General features: G+C 43.7%; 1 pseudogene; it reads right to left on the bottom strand.

The window, feature by feature from the left end:
* LOC111970323 (guanine nucleotide-binding protein G(s) subunit alpha-like) overlaps nt 1–25,524 on the bottom strand; it is a 53,554-nt pseudogene that overhangs the window by 17,919 nt on the left and 10,111 nt on the right.

The following is a 25,524-nucleotide window of genomic DNA, read 5'->3' as shown; positions in this document are numbered from 1 at the left end:
CTTTTTATCACTGGACACGCAGAAACAGACGGGGAACACTACCAAGTCCTTATCACTGACACAGAGACGGGGGAACAACTACCAAGTCCTTATCACTGACACAGGACGGGGGACACTACTCAAGTCCTTATCACTGACACAGAGAGGGGGGACTCTACACAGTCTCTTATCTGGCACAGAAGACGGGGGAACACTACCAAGTCCTTATCACTGACACAGAGACGGGGGAAACTACAAGTCCTTATCACTGACACAGAGGGGGACAACTACCAAGTCCTATCACTGACACGAGAAGGGGGAATACTACCAAGTCCTTATCACTGACACAGAGACGGGGAACACTACAAGTCTCTTATCACTGACACAGAGACGGGGGAACACTACCAGGTCCTTATCACTGACACAGAGACGGGGGAACACTACCAAGTCCTTAACTGACAAAGAGGGGGAACTACCAATTCTTATCACTGACACAGAGACGGGGGAACACTACCAAGTCCTTATCATGACACAGAGACGGGGAACTACAAGTCCTTATCACTGACACAGAGAGGGGGATTACCAAGTCCTTATCACTGACACAGAGAGGGGGGACACTACCAAGTCCTTATCACTGACACAGAGACGGGGAACACTACCAAGTCCTTATCACTGACACAGAGAGGGGGAACTACCCAGTCCTTCTCACTGACACAGAGAGGGGGGAACACTACCAAGTCCTTATCACTGCACAGAGACGGGGGAACACTACCAAGTCCTTCTCACTGACACAGAGACGGGGGAACACTACCAAGTCCTTATAACTGACACAGAGACGGGGGAACACTACCAAGTCCTTCTCACTGACACAGAGACGGGGGAACACTACCAAGTCCTTATCACTGACACAGAAGACGGGGGAACACTACCAAGGGAGGGTCTTTTACTTTCCCTCACTAACCCAGACAGATTTTCATTCCATGCCGGACACCTTCATATTGAATGCTAAAGTTGTCTCTCTTTTCCCCAACACACACACACACACACACACACACACACACACACACACACACACACTCATTCTTTCTCCTTCTGCAGCGAGCCTGAGTTAAAAATAGCTCTCCCTCTCCCCTTCTCTGCTTCTCCGTTTACGTAAGTACACAGCGGGGGGAGGGGAGCACTTCCGGTCTGGCCACCCAGCCCAGCATCTGATCCACAACACAGGCTGGGCTGCTGGGTGTGGGAGACTGGAGGAGGGCTGATATACATACCCCGCAATGCAGGAAAGACCTCCATCTATATGTCTCTCCCCTTTAGCCTGCACCTAACTGTCCGTCTACCTGCCTGCCTCTCCGTCTGTCGTCTTCCTGCCTTTCTGTCTGTCTTTGACGGTCCAGGAGCGGGTCGCATCCCCGGGCTAAGAATAACAAACCAGAATCACATTTCAAAACAAGGGAGAGATTTCATGATCATCTTGCTGCAAAGCTTTAATGCCCCCCCCACCAAGAGCATCCATCTTCCAACAACTCTGGATTCATGTGACCAGACTTATAACATAGTCAGGTCTGACAGAGACAAAAAAACAGAAAAGAAGCAATTCCAGAAATGAAAAGCTATGAGCCAATGAGGGAAAGGTAAGCTCTACTGTAAAACTCTCCCTCCCAACACAGCTAACTCTCTCCCTCCCAACACAGCCAACCCTCTCCCTCCCAACACAACCAACCCTCTCCCTCCCAACACAGCCAACCCTCTCCCTCCCAACACAGCCAACCCTCTCCCTCCCAACACAGCCAACCCTCTCCCTCCCAACACAGCCAACCCTCTCCCTCCCAACACAACCAACCCTCTCCCTCCCAACACAGCCACAATGAAAATATATTGGAATATGCACAGATCTCCAGCACATACAAATAAAAAACCAAGCTATTGTAAAACACAATCTCAACAACAGCCATACTGTGGAGTGAAACAACAGCCATACAGTAGATTGAAACAACAGCCATACAGTAGATTGAAACAACAGCCATACTGAAGAGTGAATCAACAGCCATACTGTAGAGTGAATCAACAGCCATACTGTAGAGTGAAAACAACACCATAACTTACGAGAAGCCAACAGCCATTACTGTAGAGTGAAATCAACAAGCCATACTGTAGAGTGAATCAACAGCCATACTGTAGGATGAAGCAAAGCCATCACAGCATAGAGTAAACAACAGCCATACAGTAGAGCTACGTGAAACAACAGCCATACTGTAGAGTGAATCAAACAGCCATACTGGTAGACGTGAATTCAACAGCCAACTGTAGAGTGAACAACAGCCATACTGTAGACCGATAATCAACAGCCATACAGTAAGAGTGAATCAACAGCCATACATAGCAGTGAATGCAACAGCCATACTGTAGACCGTGATCACAACCATACTGTAGAGTGAAACAACAGCCATACAGTAGAGTGAAACAACAGCCATAACTGTAGAGTGCAATCAATACAGCCATACTGTAGAGTGAATCAACAGCCATACTGTAGAGTGAATCAAAAACAGCCATACTGTAGAGTGAATCAACAGCCATACTGTAGAGAGACAACAACAGCATGCAGGTAGAGTGAATCAAACAGCCATACTGTAGATTGAAATCAACAGCCAACAGCTAAGATTGAATCAACAGCCATACCTGTAGAGTGAATCACCAGCCATACATGTAGATTGAATCAACAGCCATACTGTAGAGTGAATCACCAGCCATACAGTAGAGTGAATCAACAGCCATACTGTAGAGTGAATCAACAGCCATAACTGTAGACGTGAATCAAACAGCCCAACTGCGAGAGTAATCAACAGCCATACTGTAGAGTGAATCACCAGCCATACAGACAGATGTGAATCAACAGCCATACTGTAGAGTGAAACACACAGCCATACTGTAGAGTGAATCAACACCATACTGTAGAGTGAATCAACAGCCATAACAGTAGAGTGAAATCAACAGCCATACTGTAGAGTGAATCAACCAGCCATGCAGTAGAGATAATCAACAGCCATACAGTAGAGTGAATCAACAGCCATACTGTAAGAGTGAATCAACAGCCATGCAGCTAGAGGAACAACAGCCATACTGTAGAGTGAATCAACAGCCATACTGTAGAGTGAATCAACAGCCATACAGTAGAGTGAATCAACAGCCATACTGTAGAGTGAATCAACACCATAGTAAGGAATCAACAGCCATACAGTAGCTGAATCAACAGCCATACTGTAGAGTGAATCAACAGCCATACTGTAGAGTGAAACAACAGCCATACTGTAGAGTGAATCAACAGCCATACTGTAGAGTGAAAACAACAGCCATACTGTAGATTGAATCAACACCATACTGTAGAGTGAATCAACAGCCATACTGTAGAGTGAAACAACAGCCATACTGTAGAGTGAATCAACAGCCATACAGTAAGATGAATCAACAGCCATACTGTAGAGATGAATCAACACCATGCAGTAGAGTGAAACAACACCATACTGTAGAGTGAATCAACAGCCCATTACTGTAAGAGTGAAACAACCCAACTGTAGAGTGAAATCACAGCCATACAGTAGAGTCGAATCCAACACCATACTGAGAGTGAAACAACAGCCATACTGTAGAGAGAAACAACGAGGCCATACCATAGAGGAAACACAGCCATACTGTAATTGACAACAGCCATACGTAGAGTGCAAAAACAGCCAACTGTAATGAAACAACACCATACTGTAGATGAAACCAAAGCCATACTGTAGAGTGAAACAACAAGCCATACTGTAGAGTGAAACAACATCCATACTGTAAGAGTAAACAACAGCCATACTGTAGAGTGAAACAACAGCCATACTGTAGGTGAAACCACGCCATACTGTAGAGAGAAACCCACACGCCATACTGTAGAGAGAAACAACAAGCCCATACTGTAGATTGAATCAACAGCCATACAGTAGAGTGAATCAACACCATACCAGTAGAGTGAAAAACAACAGCCAACTGTGAGTGAATCAAAACAGCCATTACTGTAGAGTTGAACTCAACAGCCCATACTGTAGATTGAAACAACAGCCATACAGCTAGAGTTAACATCAACACGCCCACACTGTATAGTTGAAACAACAGCCACACTGATAGTGAAACAAACAGCCATTACTGTAGAGTGAAACAAGCAGCCAAACTAGATGCAAACAACAGCCATACTGTAAGTGAAACAACACCATACTTAGAGGAAACAACCAGCCATACTGTAGAGAGAAACCACCAGCCATACTGTAGATTGAATCAACAGCCATACTGTAGAGAGAAACCACAGCCATACTGTAGATTGAATCAACAGCCATACAGTAGAGTGAATCAACAGCCATACTGTATAGTGAAACAACAGCCATACTGTAGAGTGAAACAACAGCCATACTGTAGATTGAGGATGCCATTGTCAGCTGGACAAATTAAATAAGTCAGCAACAAAACAGTTAAATGAAAATAAAAATGTATACTTAACCTGTCCTGAAGTTTGAGTCTGCGTGTGTGTGTTTCATAAAGGGGCAAAGAGTGGGTGGGTACTTACTAGTGTGCACAGTCGATCAGCTGGTACTCATTGGATCTCTCGAAGCAGGCCTTCACCCCCTCGTCTTGCCATAGGGTCTTAGCATGCTCATAGAACTCCTGCAGAACAACACAACACAGAGAACTGGATCAGGTCAGTACATGGGTAGACAGTTGAACCGGTTGCCAACTTGGACCCAACTCAGATTAGAAAAGTCCTTCAACATTGTTTACATTTCAGGTGTTAATTTCATTCAGGCAATAGAAAATGTAGCCCTAGGCCCTACACCCGCGGCACACCTGTACATCTCAAATTATTGGATAATTGAGCGATAGTTCACCTACATACAGTATGTAGGATCTTAATTCTAGCCAGTTTCCTACAGCAGGAAAATAATCCTGCAGCAACAGGAAATGTGAATTATGTGGATTATAGACGGGTTGGATGTTTAGGGAAAGGGATACCTAGTCAGTTGCACATCACGGAAAGCATTCAACCGAAATGTGTCTTCCGCATTTAACTCAAGCCCTCTGAATCAGAGGTGCGGGGGGGAAGCCTTAATCAATGTCCAAGGCATCGGTGCCCTGGGAGAAGTTGTTGTTAGGGATTAACTGCCTTGTTCAAGGGCAGAACGGCAGATTATTCCACCTTGCCGGCTCTGAACCAGCAACCTTTATGTTACTGGCCCAGCACTCTTAACTGCTGGGCTACCACTAGCAACTACGACGCGTGCACAGCTATGGGGAAAAACAGAGTGGTTATCGCGAAGTTGTCAGCCAACCCGTCTATAATTAATGGATATTTTTGTAGGGGTTGATACATTTTTGTAAGGGAAAATCAAGTCTGAAATACACTACCTGTTCTACATGTCTTTAGCCTATCAGAAGGTAAGATGAAGAAGCAATGGTTGTTTAAATCTATCCTATCTAACCTACCCAGTCATTTGGCCTAGTCATATTATAGCAAACTACACCAGCTAATCCTGAGGAGGAGATAATTAATATGATCATATGTGTTTAAAGTTAGACTGAAACAAAATCCTGCAGGAGCTGCCCAGGAGGGTTGGCAATCCCTGGGCTAGCATAGAGGCTAATAGGCTGACCACACCGCTCGCGTCGCCTCCTTATTGGTTATACCCACGTGGGTGATTGAAAGATGAACTGTGTTGCCGGTCGGTGTAGTAATATAATGAAAGTTTAGATGCCAATCCCCATATAAATTCAAAGATGAAAAAGCCTGGAAGGAGGAGAGATGACTAGAAATGATTCAGTTGACTGTTTTATGTGTGGATAAATTGTCGGAGTAGAGGACCTTGTGCATTTCAGGTAAAATAACAACTCAATGTTTATATCCCAGGACAAATTATCTAGCAACAGCAAGCTAGCTAAATAGGACAAATTAGCTAGAAAGTGCAAGCAAACTAGCTAAATTGCCATAAATGAAATGTCAGTCTCACTCTGACCACGCTGCAATCCTGACATTCACTCATGCTGTAAATCAATCAACGAGCATTTTAACGCTAGTGACTAATTAGTAGGGTCAAGTGTTTCTCCTAACCATGTGGCAGGTAGCCTTAAGGTTAGAGCATTGGGCCAGTAACCGAAAGGTCGCTGGATCGAATACCGGAGCCGACAAGGTGAAAAATATGTCGCTGTGACCTTGAGCAAGGCACTTAACCTTAATTGCTCCCAGGGGCGCTGTACAATGGCTGTGGTCCTGCTCCCTCAGGGTGTCTCAGGGGGAGATGGGATAAGCAAGAAACACATTTCTATTATACCCTTGTGTGTAATAGGACAAATATAATAACCCCCCAAAATATTATAACCAGGTAGGCTAAAACTCCTGTCCCTATTCTTGAGGTATCCCATCAGCGTACATAGCTGAGGACAGAAAGATAGCAAGACGCCTGTCCTGGTTCAAACTGGTGTTATATTTAGAGAAGGACAGAAGAGGAGGAGACAGATCAGGACAACGAACATATGGGTTGAGGAAGTTCACTGAGACGTGGACAGAAGTTCACTGAGACGTGGACAGAAGTTCACTGAGACGTGGACAGAAGTTCACTGAGACGTGGACAGAAGTTCACTGAGACATGGACAGAAGTTCACTGAGACATGGACAGAAGTTCCCTGAGACATGGACAGAAGTTCACTGAGAGAAAAGGCCAGTACGTACAGTAGAAGAAACCAAACTCTTTAAAACTTCTTAGGGATAGGGGGCAACATTTTCACTTTTGGATGAATTTGTGCCCAAATTAAACGGCCTCGTACTCTGTCCTAGATCATATGATATGCATGTTATATTCACTATTATGAAAACACTCTGAAGTTTTTTAAAACGGTCTTGAAATATATCTGTGAGTAAAACAGAACTCATATGGCAGGCAAACTCCAAACAGGAGATGAAAATTCTGAAAATGGGTCGCTGTGAAAGCATCGCCTATTCAATTGCCTTATATTTATGGATCTGTATGCACTCAATACGCCTTCCACTAGATGTCAACAGGCAGTAGAACGTGGAATAAGCATATAGCTTGATGTGGACCGATGAGAGCCAATGAGAGTGACTGGTCAGGCATATTGCCAGTTCTTGCCACGCACACTACGCCATGTGAATGTCCTTGTCTGCAATGCGTTAGATAGACATGAAGAAATGCTCCGTTTGGACGTTATTATATATATGAGAAAAACATCCTGAAGATTGATTCTCAACTTAGTTTGACCAGTTTATTTGATTTTAATATCACTTTTTGAAGTTTTTTGTTCATTAGCGTAAAGTTCGCATGGACACTGGAACTACCACATGCTAGCCAAATTGCTAATTCGACAGAAGTAATGGACATTATAAAACAAAAAAACGATTTATTGTTGGATGAACTACGATCCGCACTGCATTCTGATGAAAGATCATCAAAGCGTAAGGGAATATTTATGATGTAAATTTTGTATTCTGTTGACTCCAACATGCGGGCGAGAATGCCTTGAGCGCCTGTCTCAGCATTAAATGCATGCTGTGCTTTTTAGTATTTTTTAAATCTATTACACAGCTGCGTTGCATTTAAGAACCAGCTGTATTCTTAATTATACTGTTAAACATGTATCTTTTCATCAAAAGTTATTGATGAGTATTTCTATTTCACAATTGCTATCTTAATTACTTTCGCATGTTTGGAGCCATTTCCTGAACATGGCAGGGCGCCAATGTAAACCACCCACGATTTGGCTATAAATTATGCACCAATCGAACAAAACATAAATGATATTGGTTATAACATGAATGTCATTATGACTTTCATCTGAGAATAAAGTTGTTCACAAGGTTCAGTGATTCAGTGCGGTGACTTGTTTTTGATATTGTGGTGAGCTAACATAAATATATGTTGTGTTTTCGCTGTAAAACATTTTAAAAATCGGACATGTTGGCTGGTTTCACAAGATGTTTATCTTTCATTTGCTGTATTGGACTTGTGATTTCATGAAATTATATTATATTAAAGAAAAGGAAGACACATGTAGTCAGTATATTCAAGGCATTGGCTAAGCTCAGGTTTCCTGTCCCAGGCCGTGTCCCTGTTCCCTTTCAGAACCCTAAGCAGAGCGGAGCGAAGCGGCAGGCAGAGTCAACCAGTCAGACTGGTTCCTGGTAGGCCCTAGCCTAGGGCAAGGAGATAGGGGGGAGGGTGAGAGGGAGGAGGAGGCYGCAGCAGCCAATCAGATAGTCTTCTCTGGCCAAACACACACAAACCCACATTAATATAATGAGTTAGATGCTTCAGAAGAGTAGTCAGAAGCCACAGACATTCCAATCCCCCATATACAGTGCATTCAGAAAGTATTCAGACCCCTTGACTTTTTTCATTTTTTTTTTTACATTACAGCCTTATTCTAAAATGGATTAAATAAATAATAAATCCTCATCAATCTACACACAATACTCCATAATGACAAAGACAGGTTTTTGAAATGTTTGCAAATGTATTCAAAATAAAAAACAGAAATACCTTATTTACATAAGTATTCAGACCCTTAGATATGAGACTCGAAATTGAGCTCAGGTGTATCCTGTTTCCATTGATCACCTTTGATATGTTTCTACAACTTGATTGGAGTCCACATATGGTCAATTCAATTGATTGGAAATGATTTGGAAAGGCACACACCTGTCTCTATAAGGTCCCAGAGTTAGCAGTAAATGTCAGAGCAAAAACCAAGCCATGAGGCTGAAGGAATTGTCTCAGAGTTGCTCTTTGGAGATGGGAGAACCTTCCAGAAGGACAACCATCTCTGCAGCACTCCATCAATCAGGACTATGGTAGAGTGGCCAGACAGAAGCCACTCTTCAGTAAAATGCACATGACAGCCCACTTGGAGTTTGCCAAAAGGCACCTAAAGGATTCTGACCATGAGAAACAAAATTCTCTGGTCTGATGAAACCAAGATTGAACTCTTTGGCCTGAATGCCAAGCGTCACGTGTAACCTTTATTTAACTAGGCAAGAACAAATTCTTATTTACAATGACGCCCTACCGGGGAACTGAGTTAACTGCTTTGTTCAGGGGCAGAACAACAGCTTTGGGGATTCAATCCAGCAACCTTTCGGTTACTGGCCCAACGCTCTAACCACTAGGCTACCTGCCATCACATCTGGAGGAAACCTGGCACCATCCCTAAAGTGAAGCATGGTGGTGGTAGCATCATGCTGTGGAGATGTTTTTCAGCGGCAGGGACTTGGAGACTAGACAGGATCGAGTGAAAGATGAATGGAGCAAAGTACAGAGAGATCCTTGTTGAAAACCTTCTCCAGAGCGCTCAGGACCTCAGACTGGGGMGAAGGTTCACCTAACAACAGGACAACGACCCAAAGCACACAGCCAAGACGACGCAGGAGTGTCTTCAGGACACGTCTCTGAATGTCCTCGAGTGGCCCTGCCAGAGCCCGGACTTGAARTCGATCAAACATCTCTGGAGAGACCTGAAAATAGCTGTGCAGCGACTCTCCCCATCCAATCTGACAGAGCTTCAGAGGATCTTCAGAGAAGAATGGGAGAAACTCCCCAAATACAGGAGTGACAAGCTTGTCGTGCCATACCCAAGAAGACTCGAGGCTGTAATCACTGCCAAAGGTGCTTCAACAAAGCACTGAGTAACAGGTCTGAATACTTATGTAAAAGTAATATTTTTGGTTTGTCATTATGTATTGTGTGTAGATTGATGGAGAATTATTATTTTTTAAATCCATTTCAGAATAAGGCTGTAACACAACAGAATGTGGAAAAAGTCAAGGGGTCTGAATACTTTCCGAATGCACTTTATTTAGTGTAGATTGGCATAGATTCCTTTGGCACAGCAACAGACCATATAAAATATCTTCAAATCTATAGAAAGCATCAGGGCAAATTCTCACCAAGTTTCACGTTTTAGTCGTATGTATGGGATACACATGGTATACACCGTCCAATGAAATGCTTACTTGCAGGTTCCTTCGACAATGCAACAACAATAAGAAATAATACAAGATAAGAATATGAACAGTGGCTCAGTAGAATAAACATTTTAGCATCAGTATAATACAGGAAGTCACAATTTAAAGTCAATATTTACAAGTTTTACAGAAGGGGGGATTGGGGGGCAAACTCTCACCTAAAGTTGCAACTTCTGATTCAGAATAGGAAAACTGCTTATCCTGCCTGCCTGCTTATCCTGCCTGTTTGCCTGCCTGTCTGTCTGTCTGCCTATCCTGCCTGCCCATCTGCCTGCCAACCCTGGGAACAGGCAGTTTGGAAGGAATCCCTGAGGGTCCTGGTGGTTCAGAGGGGAACTCCCATCAGACCCATTTAGTGTTATTAAACACAATCAGTGTTAACAGGCACAGGCCATGCATCTCTCAGGTGAGAGCCTCATTCAATTGTGAGCATCCCAAGGAGAGCAAACCTGCTAATTACTGAACCACAAAACAGACAGACACCATTCTGTATTAGCTTTCATGGCTGATGTGATGTTCCTCTAGGAACTTATTGTCCTATTCATTTAACATTTAAGTCATTTAGCAGACGCTCTTATCCAGAGCGACTTACAAATTGGTGCATTCACCGTATGATATCCAGATGGAACAACCACTTTACAATAAGTGCATCTAACTCATTTAAGGGGGAGGGGGGGGTAGGAGAGGAATACTTTAATCCTATCCTAGGTATTCCTTAAAGAGGTGGGGTTTCAGGTGTCTCCGGAAGGTGGTGATTGACTCCCGCTGACCTGGGCGTGAGGGAGTTTGTTCCACCATTGGGGTGCCAGAGCAGCGAACAGTTTTGACTGGGCTGCGGGAACTGTACTTCCTCAGAGGTAGGGAGGCGAGCAGGCAGAGGTGGATGAACGCAGTGCCCTTGTTTGGGTGTATGGGCCTGATCAGAGCCTGAAGGTACGGAGTGCCGTTCCCCTCACAGCTCCGTAGGCAAGCACCATGGTCTTGTAGCGGATGCGAGCTTCAACTGGAAGCCAGTGGAGAGAGCGGAGGAGCGGTCGGGTGACGTGAGAGAACTTGGGAAGGTTGAACACCAGACGGGCTGCGGCGTTCTGGATGAGTTGTAGGGGTTTAATGGCACAGGCAGGAGCCCCAGCCAACAGCGAGTTGCAGTAATCCAGACGGGAGAGACAAGTGCCTGGATTAGGACCTGCGCGCTTCCTGTGTGAGGCAGGGGCGTACTCTGCGCAATGTGTAGAGCATGAACCTACAGGAACGGGTCACCGCCTTGATTGTGAGTGTGAGAACGACAGGGTGTTGTCCAGGATCACGCCAAGGTTCTTAGCGCTCTGGGAGGAGGACACAATGGTTGTCAACCGTGATGGCGAGATCAGGAACGGGCAGTCCTTCCCCGGAGGAAGAGCAGCTCCGTCTGCCGAGGTTCAGCTTGAGGTGGTGATCCGTCATCCACACTGATATGTCTGCCAGACATGCAGAGATGCGATTCGCCACCTGGTTATCAGAGGGGGGAAAGGAGAAGATTAATTGTGTGTCGTCTGCATAGCAATGATAGAGAGGCCATGTGAGGATTATGACAGAGCCAAGTGACTTGGTGTATAACGAGAATAGGAGAGCAGTAGAACAGAGCCCTGGGGACACCAGTGGTGAGAGCACGTGTGCGGGAACAGATTCTCGCCACGCCACCTGGTAGGAGCGACCTGTCAGGTAGGACGCAATCCAAGCGTGGGCCGCGCCGGAGATGCCCAACTCGGAGAGGGTGAGAGGAGGATCTGATGGTTCACAGTATCGAAGGCAGCCGATAGGTCTAGAAGGATGAGAGCAGAGGAAGAGAGAGTTAGCTTTAGGCAGTGCGGAGCAACCTCCGTGACACAGAGAAAGAGCAGTCTCAGTTGAAGATGCTAGTCTTGAACTGACTGATTTGATCAAAAGGATCTGAGAGTGATAGCAGGAGAGCTGGCCAAGGACGGCACGTTCAAGAGTTTTGGAGAGAAAAGAAAGAAGGGATACTGGTCTGTAGTTGTTGACATCGGAGGGATCGAGTGTAGGTTTTTTCAGAAGGGGTGCAACTCTCGCTCTCTTGAAGACGGAAGGGACGTAGCCAGCGGTCAAGGATGAGTTGATGAGCGAGGTGAGTAAGGGAGAAGGTCTCCCGGAAATGGTCTGGAGAAGGAGGAGGGGATAGGGTCAAGCGGGCAGGTTGTTGGGCGGTCGGCCGTCACAAGACACGAGATTTCATCTTGGAGAGAGAGGGGAAAAAGAGGTCAAAGCACAGGTAGGGCAGTGTGAGCAGAACCAGCGGTGTCGTTTGACTTAGCAAACGAGGATCGGATGTCGTCGACCTTTTTCAAAATGGTTGGACGAAGTCATCCGCAGAGAGGAGGAGGGGGAGGAGGGGGAGGAGGATTCAGGAGGAGGAGAAGTGGCAAAGAGCTTCCTAGGGTTAGAGGCAGATGCTTGGAATTTAGAGTGGTAGAAAGTGGCTTTAGCAGCAGAGACAGAAGAGGAGAAAGTAGAGAGGGAGAGTGAAAGGATGCCAGGTCCGCAGGGAGGCGAGGTTTTCCTCCATTTCCGCTCGGCTGCCCGGAGCCCTGTTCTGTGAGCTCGCAGTGAGTCGTCGAGCCACGGAGCAGGAGGGGAGGACCGAGACCGGCCTGGAGGGAGGGGACATAGAGAGTCAAAGGATGCAGAAAGGGAGGAGAGGAGGTTGAGGAGGCAGAATCAGGACATAGGTTGGAGAAGGTTTGAGCCGAGGAAGAGATGATAGGATGGAAGAGGAGAGAGTAGCAGGGGAGAGAGAGCGAAGGTTGGGACGGCGCGATACCATCCGATAGGGGCAGTGTGGGAAGTGTTAGATGAGAGCGAGAGGGAAAAGGATACAAGGTAGTGGTCGGAGACTTGGAGGGGAGTTGCAGTGAGATTAGTGGAAGAGCAGCATCTAGTAAAGATGAGGTCAAGCGTATTGCCTGCCTTGTGAGTAGGGGGGAAGGTGAGAGGGTGAGGTCAAAAGAGGAGAGGAGTGGAAAGAAGGAGGCAGAGAGGAATGAGCAAAGGTAGACGTGGGAGGTTAAAGTCACCCAGAACTGTGAGAGGTGAGCCATCCTCAGGAAAGGAACTTATCAGGGCGTCAAGCTCATTGATGAACTCTCCAAGGGAACCTGGAGGGCGATTAATGATAAGGATGTTAAGCTTGAAAGGGCTGGTAACTGTGACAGCATGGAATTCAAAGGAGGCGATAGACAGATGGGTCAGGGGAGAAAGAGAGAATGTCCACTTGGAGAGATGAGGATCCCAGTGCCACCGCCCCGCTGACCAGAAGCTCTCGGGGTGTGCGAGAACACGTGGGCAGACGAGGCGAGAGCAGTAGGAGTAGCAGTGTTGTCAGTGGTAATCCATGTTTCCGTCAGTGCCAAGAAGTCGAGGGACTGGAGGGACGCATAGGCTGAGATGAACTCTGCCGTGTTGGCCGCAGATCGGCAGTTCCAGAGGCTGCGGAGACCTGGAACTCCACGTGGGTCGTGCGCGCTGGACCACCAGGTTAGAATGGCGGCGGCCACGCCGTGTGAAGCGTTTGTATGGTCTGTGCAGAGAGGAGAGAAGAGGGATAGACAGACACATAGGTGACAGGCTACAGAAGAGGCTACGCAATGCAAAGGAGATTAGAATGACAAGTGGACTGCACGTCTCGAATGTTCAGGAAGTTAAGCTTACGTTGCAAAAATAAAATAAAATCTTATTGACTAAAATCTTATTGACTAAAATGATATAGTACTGCTGGCGGTGAAGTAGGCTGGCTAGCAGTGGCTGCGTTGTGACTTTGTTTGAACGTGTAGTGCTAGGTAACCTCGACAATTACTCAAAACTACACAATTATCTTGGATACAAAGACAGCAAAGACAACTATGTAGCTAGCTAACACTACGCTAATCAAAGTCGTTCCGTTGTAATGTAAGTTGTAGTGTGAGATTTCTACAGTGCTGCTATTCGGTAGAAGTTGGCTAACTAGCAGTGTTAGCTAGCAGTGTTGACTAGGTAGGAGACGGCAGCGCAGCGTGGTGGACGAAAATAGCTGGCTAGTTAACCGGATAATTACTCTAACCAACTCTAAGCTACACAATTATCTTAGATACAAAGATAGCAAAGACAACTATGTAGCCAGCTAACACTACACTAATCAAGTCGGTTCCGTTGTAATGTAATCGTTTCTCCAGAGCTGCTATGCTGCTATTCGTGGTCTAGCTGGCTAGCTAGCAGTGTTGACTGCGTTACGTTACGAAAATAGCTGGCTAGTTAACCGAATAATTACTCTAACCAACTCTAAGCTACACGATTCTTAGATACAAAGATAGCAAAGAGAACTGTGTAGCCAGCTAACACTACACTAATCAAGTCGTTCCGTTGTAATGTAATCGTTTCTCCAGTGCTGCTATGCTGCTGTGCTGCTATTCGGTGGCTAGCTGGCTAGCTAGCAGTGTTGACTACGTTGTTACGTCGCGACGAAAATAGCTGGCTAGCGAACCTCAATAACCTCAATAACTACACAATTTTTCTTTGATACAAAGACGGCTATGTAGCTAGCTAAGATCAAACAAATCAAACCGTTGTACTGTAATGAAAATGAATGAAAAGGGAAACTACCTGTGGAGCGAGGCGGAATTGCGACGCACGCTCCAAACCGGAAGTGTCATCCTCCATTCCTCCATTCACTGTCTATTCCTCCATTCACTGACTCTGTCTATTCCTCCATTCACTGACTCTGTCTATTCCTCCATTCACTGACTCTGTCTATTCCTCCATTCACTGACTCTGTCTATTCCTCCATTCACTGACTGTCTATGCCTCCATTCATGACTCGTCTCTTCCTCCATTCACTGACTCTGTCTATCTTCCATTCACTGACTCTGTCTTTCCTCCATTCACTGACTCGTCTATTCCTCCATTCTCTGACTGGTCCTATTCCTCCATTCTCTGACTGGTCCTATTCCTCCATTCTCTGACTGGGTCTATTCCTCCATTCTCTACTGGGGTCTATTCCTCCATTCTCTGACTGGTCCTATTCCTCCATTCTCTGACTGGGTCTATTCCTCCATTCTCTGACTGGGTCTATTCCTCCCATTCTCTGACTGGGTCGTATTCCTCATTCTCTGACTGGGTCTATTCCTCCATTCTCTGGGACTGGGTCTATTCCTCCATTCTCTGACTGGGTCTATTCCTCCATTCTCTGACTGGTCCTATTCCTCCATTCACTGACTGGATCTATTCCATCCTGCCTTAAATTCAAACACATAGACCTATATCACGTTAGCAGCCAGTTTGACTAATGTTCATAGTTTCAACAGTTTGAGGTGAAAATGTTTCTTTGGGGCAAGAACCCAGAATGAGACTGCAGTATCCAATTAGGGTTTGAACTAGTCTGTGTTAGCCCACTGAGCTAAACGTGTACCATCAGAGAACAACCCGGAAACATGCCAACATGACAGGGAGAATAAGTAGTTATTAATTAGAAAAATACTTACCGATGTAAATTCAAAATCCTTCTGATTTACTAGGTTTAGGATGTATTCGATTCGGAACTGGTGTGCTGGGTTGGCTAACRGGACTGGGGGTGTCAGTGTACTCATGGCTGTCACTATAGTCTGGAATGGAGGAAAAATAGAAAAAGCTTGATTTACAAAATCTACAGAAAAAAAGTTTTTGTAAATCTTGAAATGTATTAAAGATTTCCTCTATTGGGATACTAGTACTGATGACTCATGTAAACAATGTAACCAAGAGGGAGAAATCAGCAGTAAACAGCACTGACCTCTACAGCTTCTTTTATGTTGTTTTTAATGTCTTGAATTTTCTGTTTTTTCTCCCTGTGAAGCATGAAAATAGATATTTAGAATCACGATAATGAGGAAGTCAGTGTATAACAGCATAGCACCTTCATGTCATCAAAATCACCATAAAGGTGTAGCAATGCTTGACATGGAAAAGAAGAATGGCAGATTGGCAATCTTTACTCATTGACGAAGTCTGCAAACCCTAAACAAGGGCCCGACCACACAGATTTTGCATCCATAAAAAAAGGTTGCCAATGATTTTTCTATGGGGCTCATGCATTGATGGACGGTAGAGAGACAATTTAATTTGGATAGATAGATGAATAGTGCGTTCTTCATGCATTTCATCAGTATGTGTAGCTGGGCTGACAGAATGTAGGAGTTTCAGTGACAGAGTAAAAGCAGTGCACTGTACAACTGAGAGGAGGCTCCACTACATTCCTCACATCAAGACCCTGAAAACACCCCGTTTAAAATAAACTGCCATACCAATCTCTTCTCACCTCTGCCATTCCACTCCTCTCCCTTATCATCCTCTCTCCCTATCATTCTGTCACTCCCCACCTCCCATCGCCTTCTGTCCTCCTCATCCCACTCTCCAGCACCTTGTACTGACTGGCACTGCCTGTCCCACTTCCAGTAGGTAGGTACAACATTCTAGCCTGAGGGGCAGGCTGAGGCAACAACACGGAACTGAAGCAAGAACGATAGAGATCCCCTCCTTCCATATATTTATCAATAGGCTACACCAGGGTGTCTAGCTGTGGAACACAAACCCGGACAACATCTGTCCTGAATTGACCATCAATACAATCTGTATACGGTCCCTGCTATGGACTGACTGACTGGCTGATGTGTGTGCAAGTGTCACGTTCCTGACCTTATTTTCCTTTGTTTAGCTTTGTTTAYTTGGTCAGGACGTGAGCTGGGTGGGCAGTCTATGTTATTTGTTTCTATGTTTAGGTTCATTGTTATTTAGCCTMATATGGTTCTCAATCAGGGGCAGGTGTTTTACGTTTCCTCTGATTGAGAACCATATTAAGGTAGGCTGTTCACACCGTTTGTTGGTGGGTGATTGTCTTCCGTGTCAGTGTTTGTACCACACGGGACTGTTTCGTTTGTCTAGTCTGTTCCTGTTCGTGCGTTCTTCGTGGTCTGTAAGTTCTCATGTTCAGGTCGGTCTACGTCGTTTATTGTTTTGTAATTTCTCAAGTGTGCTTCGTGTTAGTCTTGTTTAAATAAATTCATCATGTATTCCACACACGCTGCGTTTTGGTCCGATCCATGCTCCTCCTCAGACGAGGAGGAGAACAACCGTTACAGCAAGTGTGTGTGTGTGTGTGTGCAAATGTGTGTGTGTATGTAATTTTGACCTACTATGTTTTTAAATTGCACTATTTCTATGAGGTATTATATGTTGCGTATGTCATGTAGGAACAGTCGTTCTTGTACGTCCAACAAGTGGTCAGAAGTGGTCAGAATCATGACCAGTAAAATGAACAATACAGCCACTGTATGTAACCTGAAACCCACGGAAATGGAACCTGAGTGAAGTCATATTGTTGGGAAACAAAAGCTTAAGGCAAATGACTGTTTTTAATGAGAGGTCCTACAGTATTGATGTTGGCATACTATATGCCATACTATACTGGCTATGAAAAGAAGTTAGTGAAACCAAAAACGTCAGCATTTTCTCTCGATGAGCAGGGTTACAAGAAGACCCACTAGCCTGAACGCAGTAGGCTATGCATGTGATTTCAAACGATTCAAAAACTATTTCAAGGATCTGTTGAATAATTGGTGCCATCTAACCAAGCACTTAAAATAGGCAATTTATAGAGCAATARACTTTGTAAATATTATCAATTAACTCAAGCAGTTTCACCTATAGTCATAACAAACACCACGTCTCTGGCGACAAACGTTCATATACTCTCTGGGGTGGGGTGGAATTGCACACCCAAGATCATTGTAAATGTAGCTACATTGCAAGAAACAGGTGAATATGCATTAGCCAAAGTTCGCCATCACACTCGCACATACCCTCACAGTGAATTTACTGTTCCCTGCTACCTTGTCACTTTTTTATTTATTTTGTATGCTAGAGTATGCATATCATTTGACAACAACACTTACAATGCCTCTTACTTCAGGAGATCTCACTGATGATATCAGTATGTGTAATTCTGTTGTCAAGGTAACAACCTGTATCTGCTGCTACATTTACATTTGAGTCATTTAGCAGACACTCTTATTCAGAGTGATTTACAGTAGAGAGTGCATACATTTACATACTGGTCCCCTGTGGGAATTGAAGCCACAACCCTGGCGTTGCAAGTGTCATGCTCTACCAACCGAACCACACGGGACCATGGCAGGTACGCTCTCACCCCTAAACAAGCTGAACCCCAATATTTATGAAAAGGCATTTGTACATTTTGACTGTGGTCCTGAACGTGGTGGACCCGGAATGAAAATGAAAATGCTACCCCCAGGTTAAAAGGAAGTGTGAACCCTCTTGTCTATTCAACCTGATTGGGGTGAATGCCAGTGTGAGATTGCCATTCAAGCCATATACTACGGTATCTATTTATTTAATAAGCCACGAGGGGGTGTGGTATGTGGCCAATATACCACGGCGAAGGGCTGTTCTTAGGCACGACGCATGGCGGACTGCCTGGACACAGCCCTTAGCTGTGGTATACTGGCAATATAAACTCAGCAAAAAAAAGAAATGGCCCTTTTTCAGAACCCTGTCTTGTAAAGATAATTCATAAAAATCAAAATAATTTCACAGATCTTCATTGTAAAGGGTTTAAACACTGTTTCCAAAGCTTGTTCAATGAACCATAAACAATTAATGAACATGCACCTGTGGAAAGGTCGTTAAGACACTAACAGCTTACAGACGGTAGGCAATTAAGGTCACAGATATGAAAACTTAGGACACTAAAGAGGCTTTTTTACTGACTCTGAAAAACACCAAAAGAAAGATGCCCAGGGTCCCTGCTCATCTGCGTGAACGTGCCTTAGGCATGCTGCAAGGAGGCATGAGGACTGCAGATGTGGCCAGGGCAATAAATTGCAATGCCGTACTGTGAGACCCTAAGACAGCACTACAGGGAGACAGAATGGACAGCTGATCGTCCTCGCAGTGGCAGACCACGTGTAACAACACCTGCACAGGATCGGTACATCCGAACATCACACAGGTACAGGATGGCAACAACAACTGCCCGAGTTACACCAGGAACGCACAATCCCTCCATCAGTGCTCAGACTGTCCGCAATAGGCTGAGAGAGGCTGGACTGAGGGCTTGTAGGCCTGTTGTAAGTCAGGTCCTCACCAGACATCACCGGCAACAACGTCGCCTATGGGCACAAACCCACCGTCGCTGGACCAGACAGGACTGGCAAAAAGTGCTCTTCTCTTGACGAGTCGTGGTTTTGTCTCACCAGGGGTGATGGTCGGGCTCATGTTTATCGATGAAGGAATGAGCGTTACACCGAGGCCTGTACTCTGGAGCGAGATCGATTTGGAGGTGGAGGATCCGTCATGGTCTGGGGCGGTGTGTCACAGCATCATCGGGCTGAGCTTGTTGTCATTGCAGGCAATCTCAACGCTGTGCGTTACAGGGAAGACATCCTCCCTCCTCATGTGGTACTCTTCCTGCAGGTTCATCCTGACATGACCCTCCAGCATGACAATGCCACAAGCCATACTGCTAGTTCTGTGTGTGATTTCCTGCAAGACAGGAATGTCAGTGTTCTGCCATGGCCAGCAAAGAGCCTGGAATTCAATCCCATTGAGCACGTCTGGGACCTGTTGTATCGGAGGGTGAGGGCTAGGGCCATTCCCCCCAGAAATGTCCGGGAACTTGCAGGTGCCTTGGTGGGAGAGTGGGGTAACATCTCACAGCAAGAACTGGCAAATCTGGTGCAGTCCATGAGGAGGAGATGCACTGCAGTATTAAATGCAGCTGGTGGCCACAACATATACTGACTGTTATTTTAGAGTTTGACCCCCACCTTGTTCAGGGACACTATTCAATTTCTGTTAGTCACATGTCTGTGGAACTTATTCAGTTTATGTCTCAGTTGTTGAATCTGGTTATGTTCATACAAATATTTACACATGTTAAGTTTGCTGAAAATAAACGCAGTTGACAGTGAGAGGACCTTTCTTTTTTTGCTGAGTTTATCACAAACCCCCAAGGTGCCTTATTGCTATTATAAACTGGTTACCAACGTAATTAGAGCAGTAAAAATAAATGTTTCGTCATACCCGCGGTATACGGTCTGATATACCACGGCTGTCAGCCAATCAGCAGTCAGGGCTTGAACCACCCAGATTATAAAGATGTAAAATCTAAACAAATAATCAGCCTCAGAGAATCCTAGGACCTCGGTTACCAGTTTAAAGTCTGTGTAATATAAAAGGAGTAAGAACCCTATGGGCTTCAGTAAAGGTTGCGACGATACCAGCATCGCGATACTCATTAGTCTCGTGCAAGTAAACAAAACACGAAGCGGATTGAACTTCTTTAAGAAAACAGCCCTAATGTTGGAAACAAACATTAATTATTTTGTCATCCAGAGTCACATTATTTAAAAGGACCAAAGACTTTGACCTGCTTCGGTTTTTCATTTTTTCCATGAAAAGAATATTGCTATACTGGTATGGTCCCGGCCCAAGCCTTCAGTGGCACAAAATAATCAGTGCTTGACACGGTTCTGCAAAGATTTATGAAATGACGGGAAATAATACTTACTCTGCATTGAAGCCATTCACATGCAATATTCGCATCTGTTTGACTATCGTGCTCTTCCCAGATTCACCAGCACCTACAAACAGAGAGAACAGGAAGATAAATCTAAAGACCTTTCTTTAGGGCGATATACATTCCCTTGTGCTAAATTCTAGGCATGCAAATCACACATTACTTCAGTGTTCAACCAAGTTATAACCTACTACAACTAGGTCCCAGAGTGTTTCCTGGTTAGATAACATGGTCAGGAAGAAATCCTAACCTCTAGTGATGACTGTCCACTAACCACGGGACATGGAATGCTGGGAACATTCTGGGATATTCGGAACAGTCATTCCCCACACATTGAGGAACGGAGAGAACAAACGCTGCTCCTTCGTGCTAACAACATGCTACTTGCTAAATGAAAATGAAAAGCAAACAGACCACATCCTAACTTGGGCCTGAGCATCTTTTAAAAAAAATTTTTTTTTTTTTTACTTCTCTCCAAGGGAAAAACACACCAATAATGTAGCGAGTTGACTAGGTAGTCTTGTCATAAATACCTAGGCCCCTATAAAATCCAAAATGGTAACCAGGTTTCCGGGATCCGGTCAAACACATTCTTACTGTGCAGCAAAAAAAAAATGAATTGGAATAAATATGCAGCTCTTACATTTATTTTTGTTTTGTATGGTGAACATGGTTTTGTTGAATTATTGTGTCCAAAGAATGTGAATTATTTTAGTGAATGAAGAATGTTGTTTTTGGATAAGTTAATAGGGACCCTAGTCATTGTCACTTCAGACAGGAATCAATGTCTGTATTGTTATTAGGCCTAATACTGTAAAGTCAAAAACATAGAACGTGATTTCATGTTGTTTGTATGCCAATGACGATTAAATTGCTCCTAAGATGAGCCTACCAAATCAAGCCAGTTAAAGGAAAAGATCAGTGGTTGGTCTAGCCAGCTATCCAAACTTGTTGTAATCATGGCCGAATACTGGCCGGGGACGTATGGCATGTGCCCAGAGGTCCTGACCTCCGGAGCCACCATTGATTTTGTTAGTCACTCTCAGTCAGATATCATATGAAGAAACATTTTGTAGAATTGCAGGAAATGTCTCTGTCCCATGGCAAAATGTGTAGAATTGCAGAAAACTTGCTAACTATACAGATGTTTTTATCTCAATATTAAATAATTCTGTGTAACAATTAACTACCTTACTGTGATTGTTTTCAATTAAAATTGTCAAAAATAAACAAAAATAGCTTCTTAGCAAAGAGCAATTTCTCAAGCAATTTTGCTAGGACTGTTTGGGAGTGGTCTTAGGGAGGGGAAAACAGAAAATGAGCTGTTATTGGCAGAGAGGTTTGGAACTCTGTTTTTTATCTTTCTTATTTACCCCAAAGCTCAATCCCACCAAAACAGGTTGAAATTCCAGGGAGTCTTTTCAAACAGTAAAAGGGCCATTATCATCGTGTTCACAATGTCACAGTAATATTCACAGTAATATTCACATTGCTAGGCTTACACCACAAGCAATAATTCCACTAGTCAGGTGGCATCATATGCAACAATGTTGCTCTGGAAAAAGAAACAATGTTGCAAAATAAGGGTGCAAATCCTTTTGGTGGCTTTTCATGAACAGCTGCTTGAAATGACAGGTGTGCATTGACACACGTGTTGTCAGTGTAAGCCTTTTACAAGAACAAACTCCTATCGAAAATGACAGCAAAACCACACGTAAAACCCATTGCAATAAAACAAATAGAAGAGTCTTGGTTTAATGGACTGCCTAGGAAGAACATGGGCCTACATACAATACGATCATTTACCATGTCAGACCCTTGTCATCCTCAAATGCCACAATAGGTATATGGCTGGGATACCCACATTAAACATGGCATGAAACACTTAACCAATGTCAGAAACCTACCTAATAGCAGAAGCCGGTGAGTAGCTCGGTATATCTGTTTGTCTTTTTGAAGCTGTTTCTCTATCTTTTTGTTAGCTTCCCTCTGTGTCTTCTCCTCATTACGTTGGTCTTCGGATTTACTATTGCCCAGACAACCCATCTTCCCAAAAACCCAATAAAAAGGTTCGGGGGAGGGGGGATTAATATAATAAATAATTTCTAGATTCCTAGATTGGGCCAAGAGAAAGACACCTTGCTCAAGATGGGTGACATTTGTATTGCCAGTTGCAGACTAAAACCACTGAAACCTGCGGAAGATCAAGACCAACCCAAGCCGTAGCCTTTATCTCAGTTATTAGTGTTAAATATCTATCGGCTATAATAGACCATTCAGTGAGAACAGAGTGGTGGTACTAATCACGACACTCAGGCCGCCCTCTCAGACAGTTGATTCCTATTATGTTTTCACTGTAAATCCGCAATATAGTCATCAAGATTCATGTCAGTGTTGAATATTATCCTTCAGCGTTACAATGTACATAAATGATCTCGAGTTGGGATTCCCAAGACGTGTTGCCGTAGAGCTGAAATCCACACTGAATTCTAGCAAAGGTCTCATCTAGAATCCATCATTGGTTTCACTCGTAGAATTCTGACTACTGCCATTCAAAACATTTGCGTATTTCCCTTTTTCTTGTTCAATCCGTCCTCAGCCCCAGCGTGACAGGCAAAGCAGATACAGAGGGTAGATAAAAAAATATTAATATTTCCACTAAAATGACTGCATGTGGATAATTATGCAGGGTTTCCTTCTTCATCCGAATGTATTTTAAATCCAAGACAAAACGTTTTTGTTGTAACTTTGTCAAATATATCCTGTTTTAGTCAATGATATTAATTTAATTCCCCTCCTCGTCACAGATGTTGGTTGCTTTTGGGGTTTGTCCAGATCAAAAAGGCCCTTCTCTCGGTCTTTTTCTTTACCGCTGTAATTTGTATTTCTCCTCACATCGGTAAGCTTTTCTAGGCGAACATTGCCTTCAGTAGGTTTTGTTGTATGCAATTCAATTTCCCCGATTCAGGTATATTTATGAAAATCATTCGTTATTTTCTTGTTTTTCTCGCGGGTAGAGCCCGCTGTCAGTCTAAGCTTTGTATTCCTTTTGAATTCGTATGGTAGCCTAAGCCTGGATATATGTGCATATCGATATATGAACATACCGCGGTAGGCCAATATAACAATTAATCCAACGATGACAGTTATTTTTTCATGTAAAGGCCAMATCTGCTCTTGCATAAATGTGAATAGATTCGTTTCTTTGAAGTARTTATGTGCATTTTTTTCCTTTTCTCTGAGAATTGTACATTGAGATAGAAAGCGTTAAAGAGATGGGGTGGGGCAAACAGCTCTCACTGAACCCTGGGAAAGACCAGAGTGTAATCACATGATTGCCCAAAACGTCATGAAGTTGCTATTCCGAAGAGAAAAGGCGCCCTCTTTGAAGAACTGATCGTCCATACAGGGCAAGTGGACTACTGTAGCACAACAGATGCATCGTAACCATTATAACATGGATACACAGAATGTATTAATACTTGCCGGATCTCTATTCACTCTTGACTTCTTTATTCCCTCTCTAAACAGTTGAATGCTTTAGTGGAAATAAAATAAAAAACATAAAAGGATTTGTAAAGGGGTAGTTTAAAACTGGTTGAAACTTCTCACTATTTTGCAAGCACCAAATAAGTACACCATTTTAACCATTTGTATTCATTTATTTTAAACCATCTTTAAATTAATAATAACCTAATTATAAACCACCCCTTTATAAAGAATGCAAGTATATTAATATACATTTGTTTATGGATTAATTTGTAGATATGAATAATAAAAACACATTGCACTTCTTGCCAGTTATAGGCTTACTAAATTTACTGCTTTACTGGGTCTTGCAATTTCCAAATATGGGACATAGCAGCCCAGCCTTAAAAAATACCAGCCTCTATTAGCGTGCTTGAAAATAAATGTGCCCACATTGTGATCAGATTTCCCACTCCATTTAACAACATGTTTTTGACCACAGCACAGACTGTATGAGTATGTGGCGTGAAGACACCAGGGGTCTGTTTCTGAATCACAGCAATATACAATCTATGTAAGTTCTCTAAAGAATGACTATGTCTATGGTTATTTGATAGTTGCCCAATTATAATTTGTGTAACCTATGGTCATGTGTGTTGTCAATAACAATGAGAGACTAATATCAGAGCTCAAATTCTTCCGTTAGTGTTTTTGAACTTATTTTGTAAACTAGGAAGTCCTTCAGCTCATATGGTCAGATGAGTATCCCACTGTTTTGTGTAAATAAAAAAATGTAGGCCGGTATATTTCCTTTAACCATCATACAGGCTGGTAAATTTCCTTTAACCATCATACAGGCCGGTATATTTCCTTTAACCATCATACAGGCCGGTAAATTTCCTTTAACCATCATACAGGCCGGTATATTTCCTTTAACCATCCATACATGCGGTATATTTTCTTTAATCATCATACAGGCCGGTAAATTTCCTTTAACCATCATACAGGCCGGTATATTTCTTTAACCATCATACAGGCCGGTATATTTTCTTTAACCATCAACAGCCCGTATATTTTCTTTAAGCATCAACAGGCCGTATATTTTTTTAAGCATCATACAGGCCGGTATTTTCCTTTTAACCATCATACAGGCGCGTATATTTTCTTAACCATCATACAGCCGGTATATTTCTTTAACCATCATACAGTCGGTATATTTCCTTTAACCATCATACAGGCCGTATATTTCCTTTAACCATCATACAGGCCGGTATATTTTCTTTAACCATCATACAGGCCGTATATTCTTTAACCATCAAAACAGGCCGTGATATTTCTTTAACCATCATACAGGCCGGTATATTTTCTTTAACCATCTACAGGCCGGTATATTTTTTTAACCATCATACAGGGCGTATATTTTCTT

The sequence above is a fragment of the Salvelinus sp. IW2-2015 genome, linkage group LG1 (assembly GCF_002910315.2).
Source record: "Salvelinus sp. IW2-2015 linkage group LG1, ASM291031v2, whole genome shotgun sequence".
In the NCBI taxonomy this organism is placed as follows: domain Eukaryota; kingdom Metazoa; phylum Chordata; class Actinopteri; order Salmoniformes; family Salmonidae; genus Salvelinus; species Salvelinus sp. IW2-2015.
This window is presented reverse-complemented; position numbering and strand designations above follow the sequence as displayed.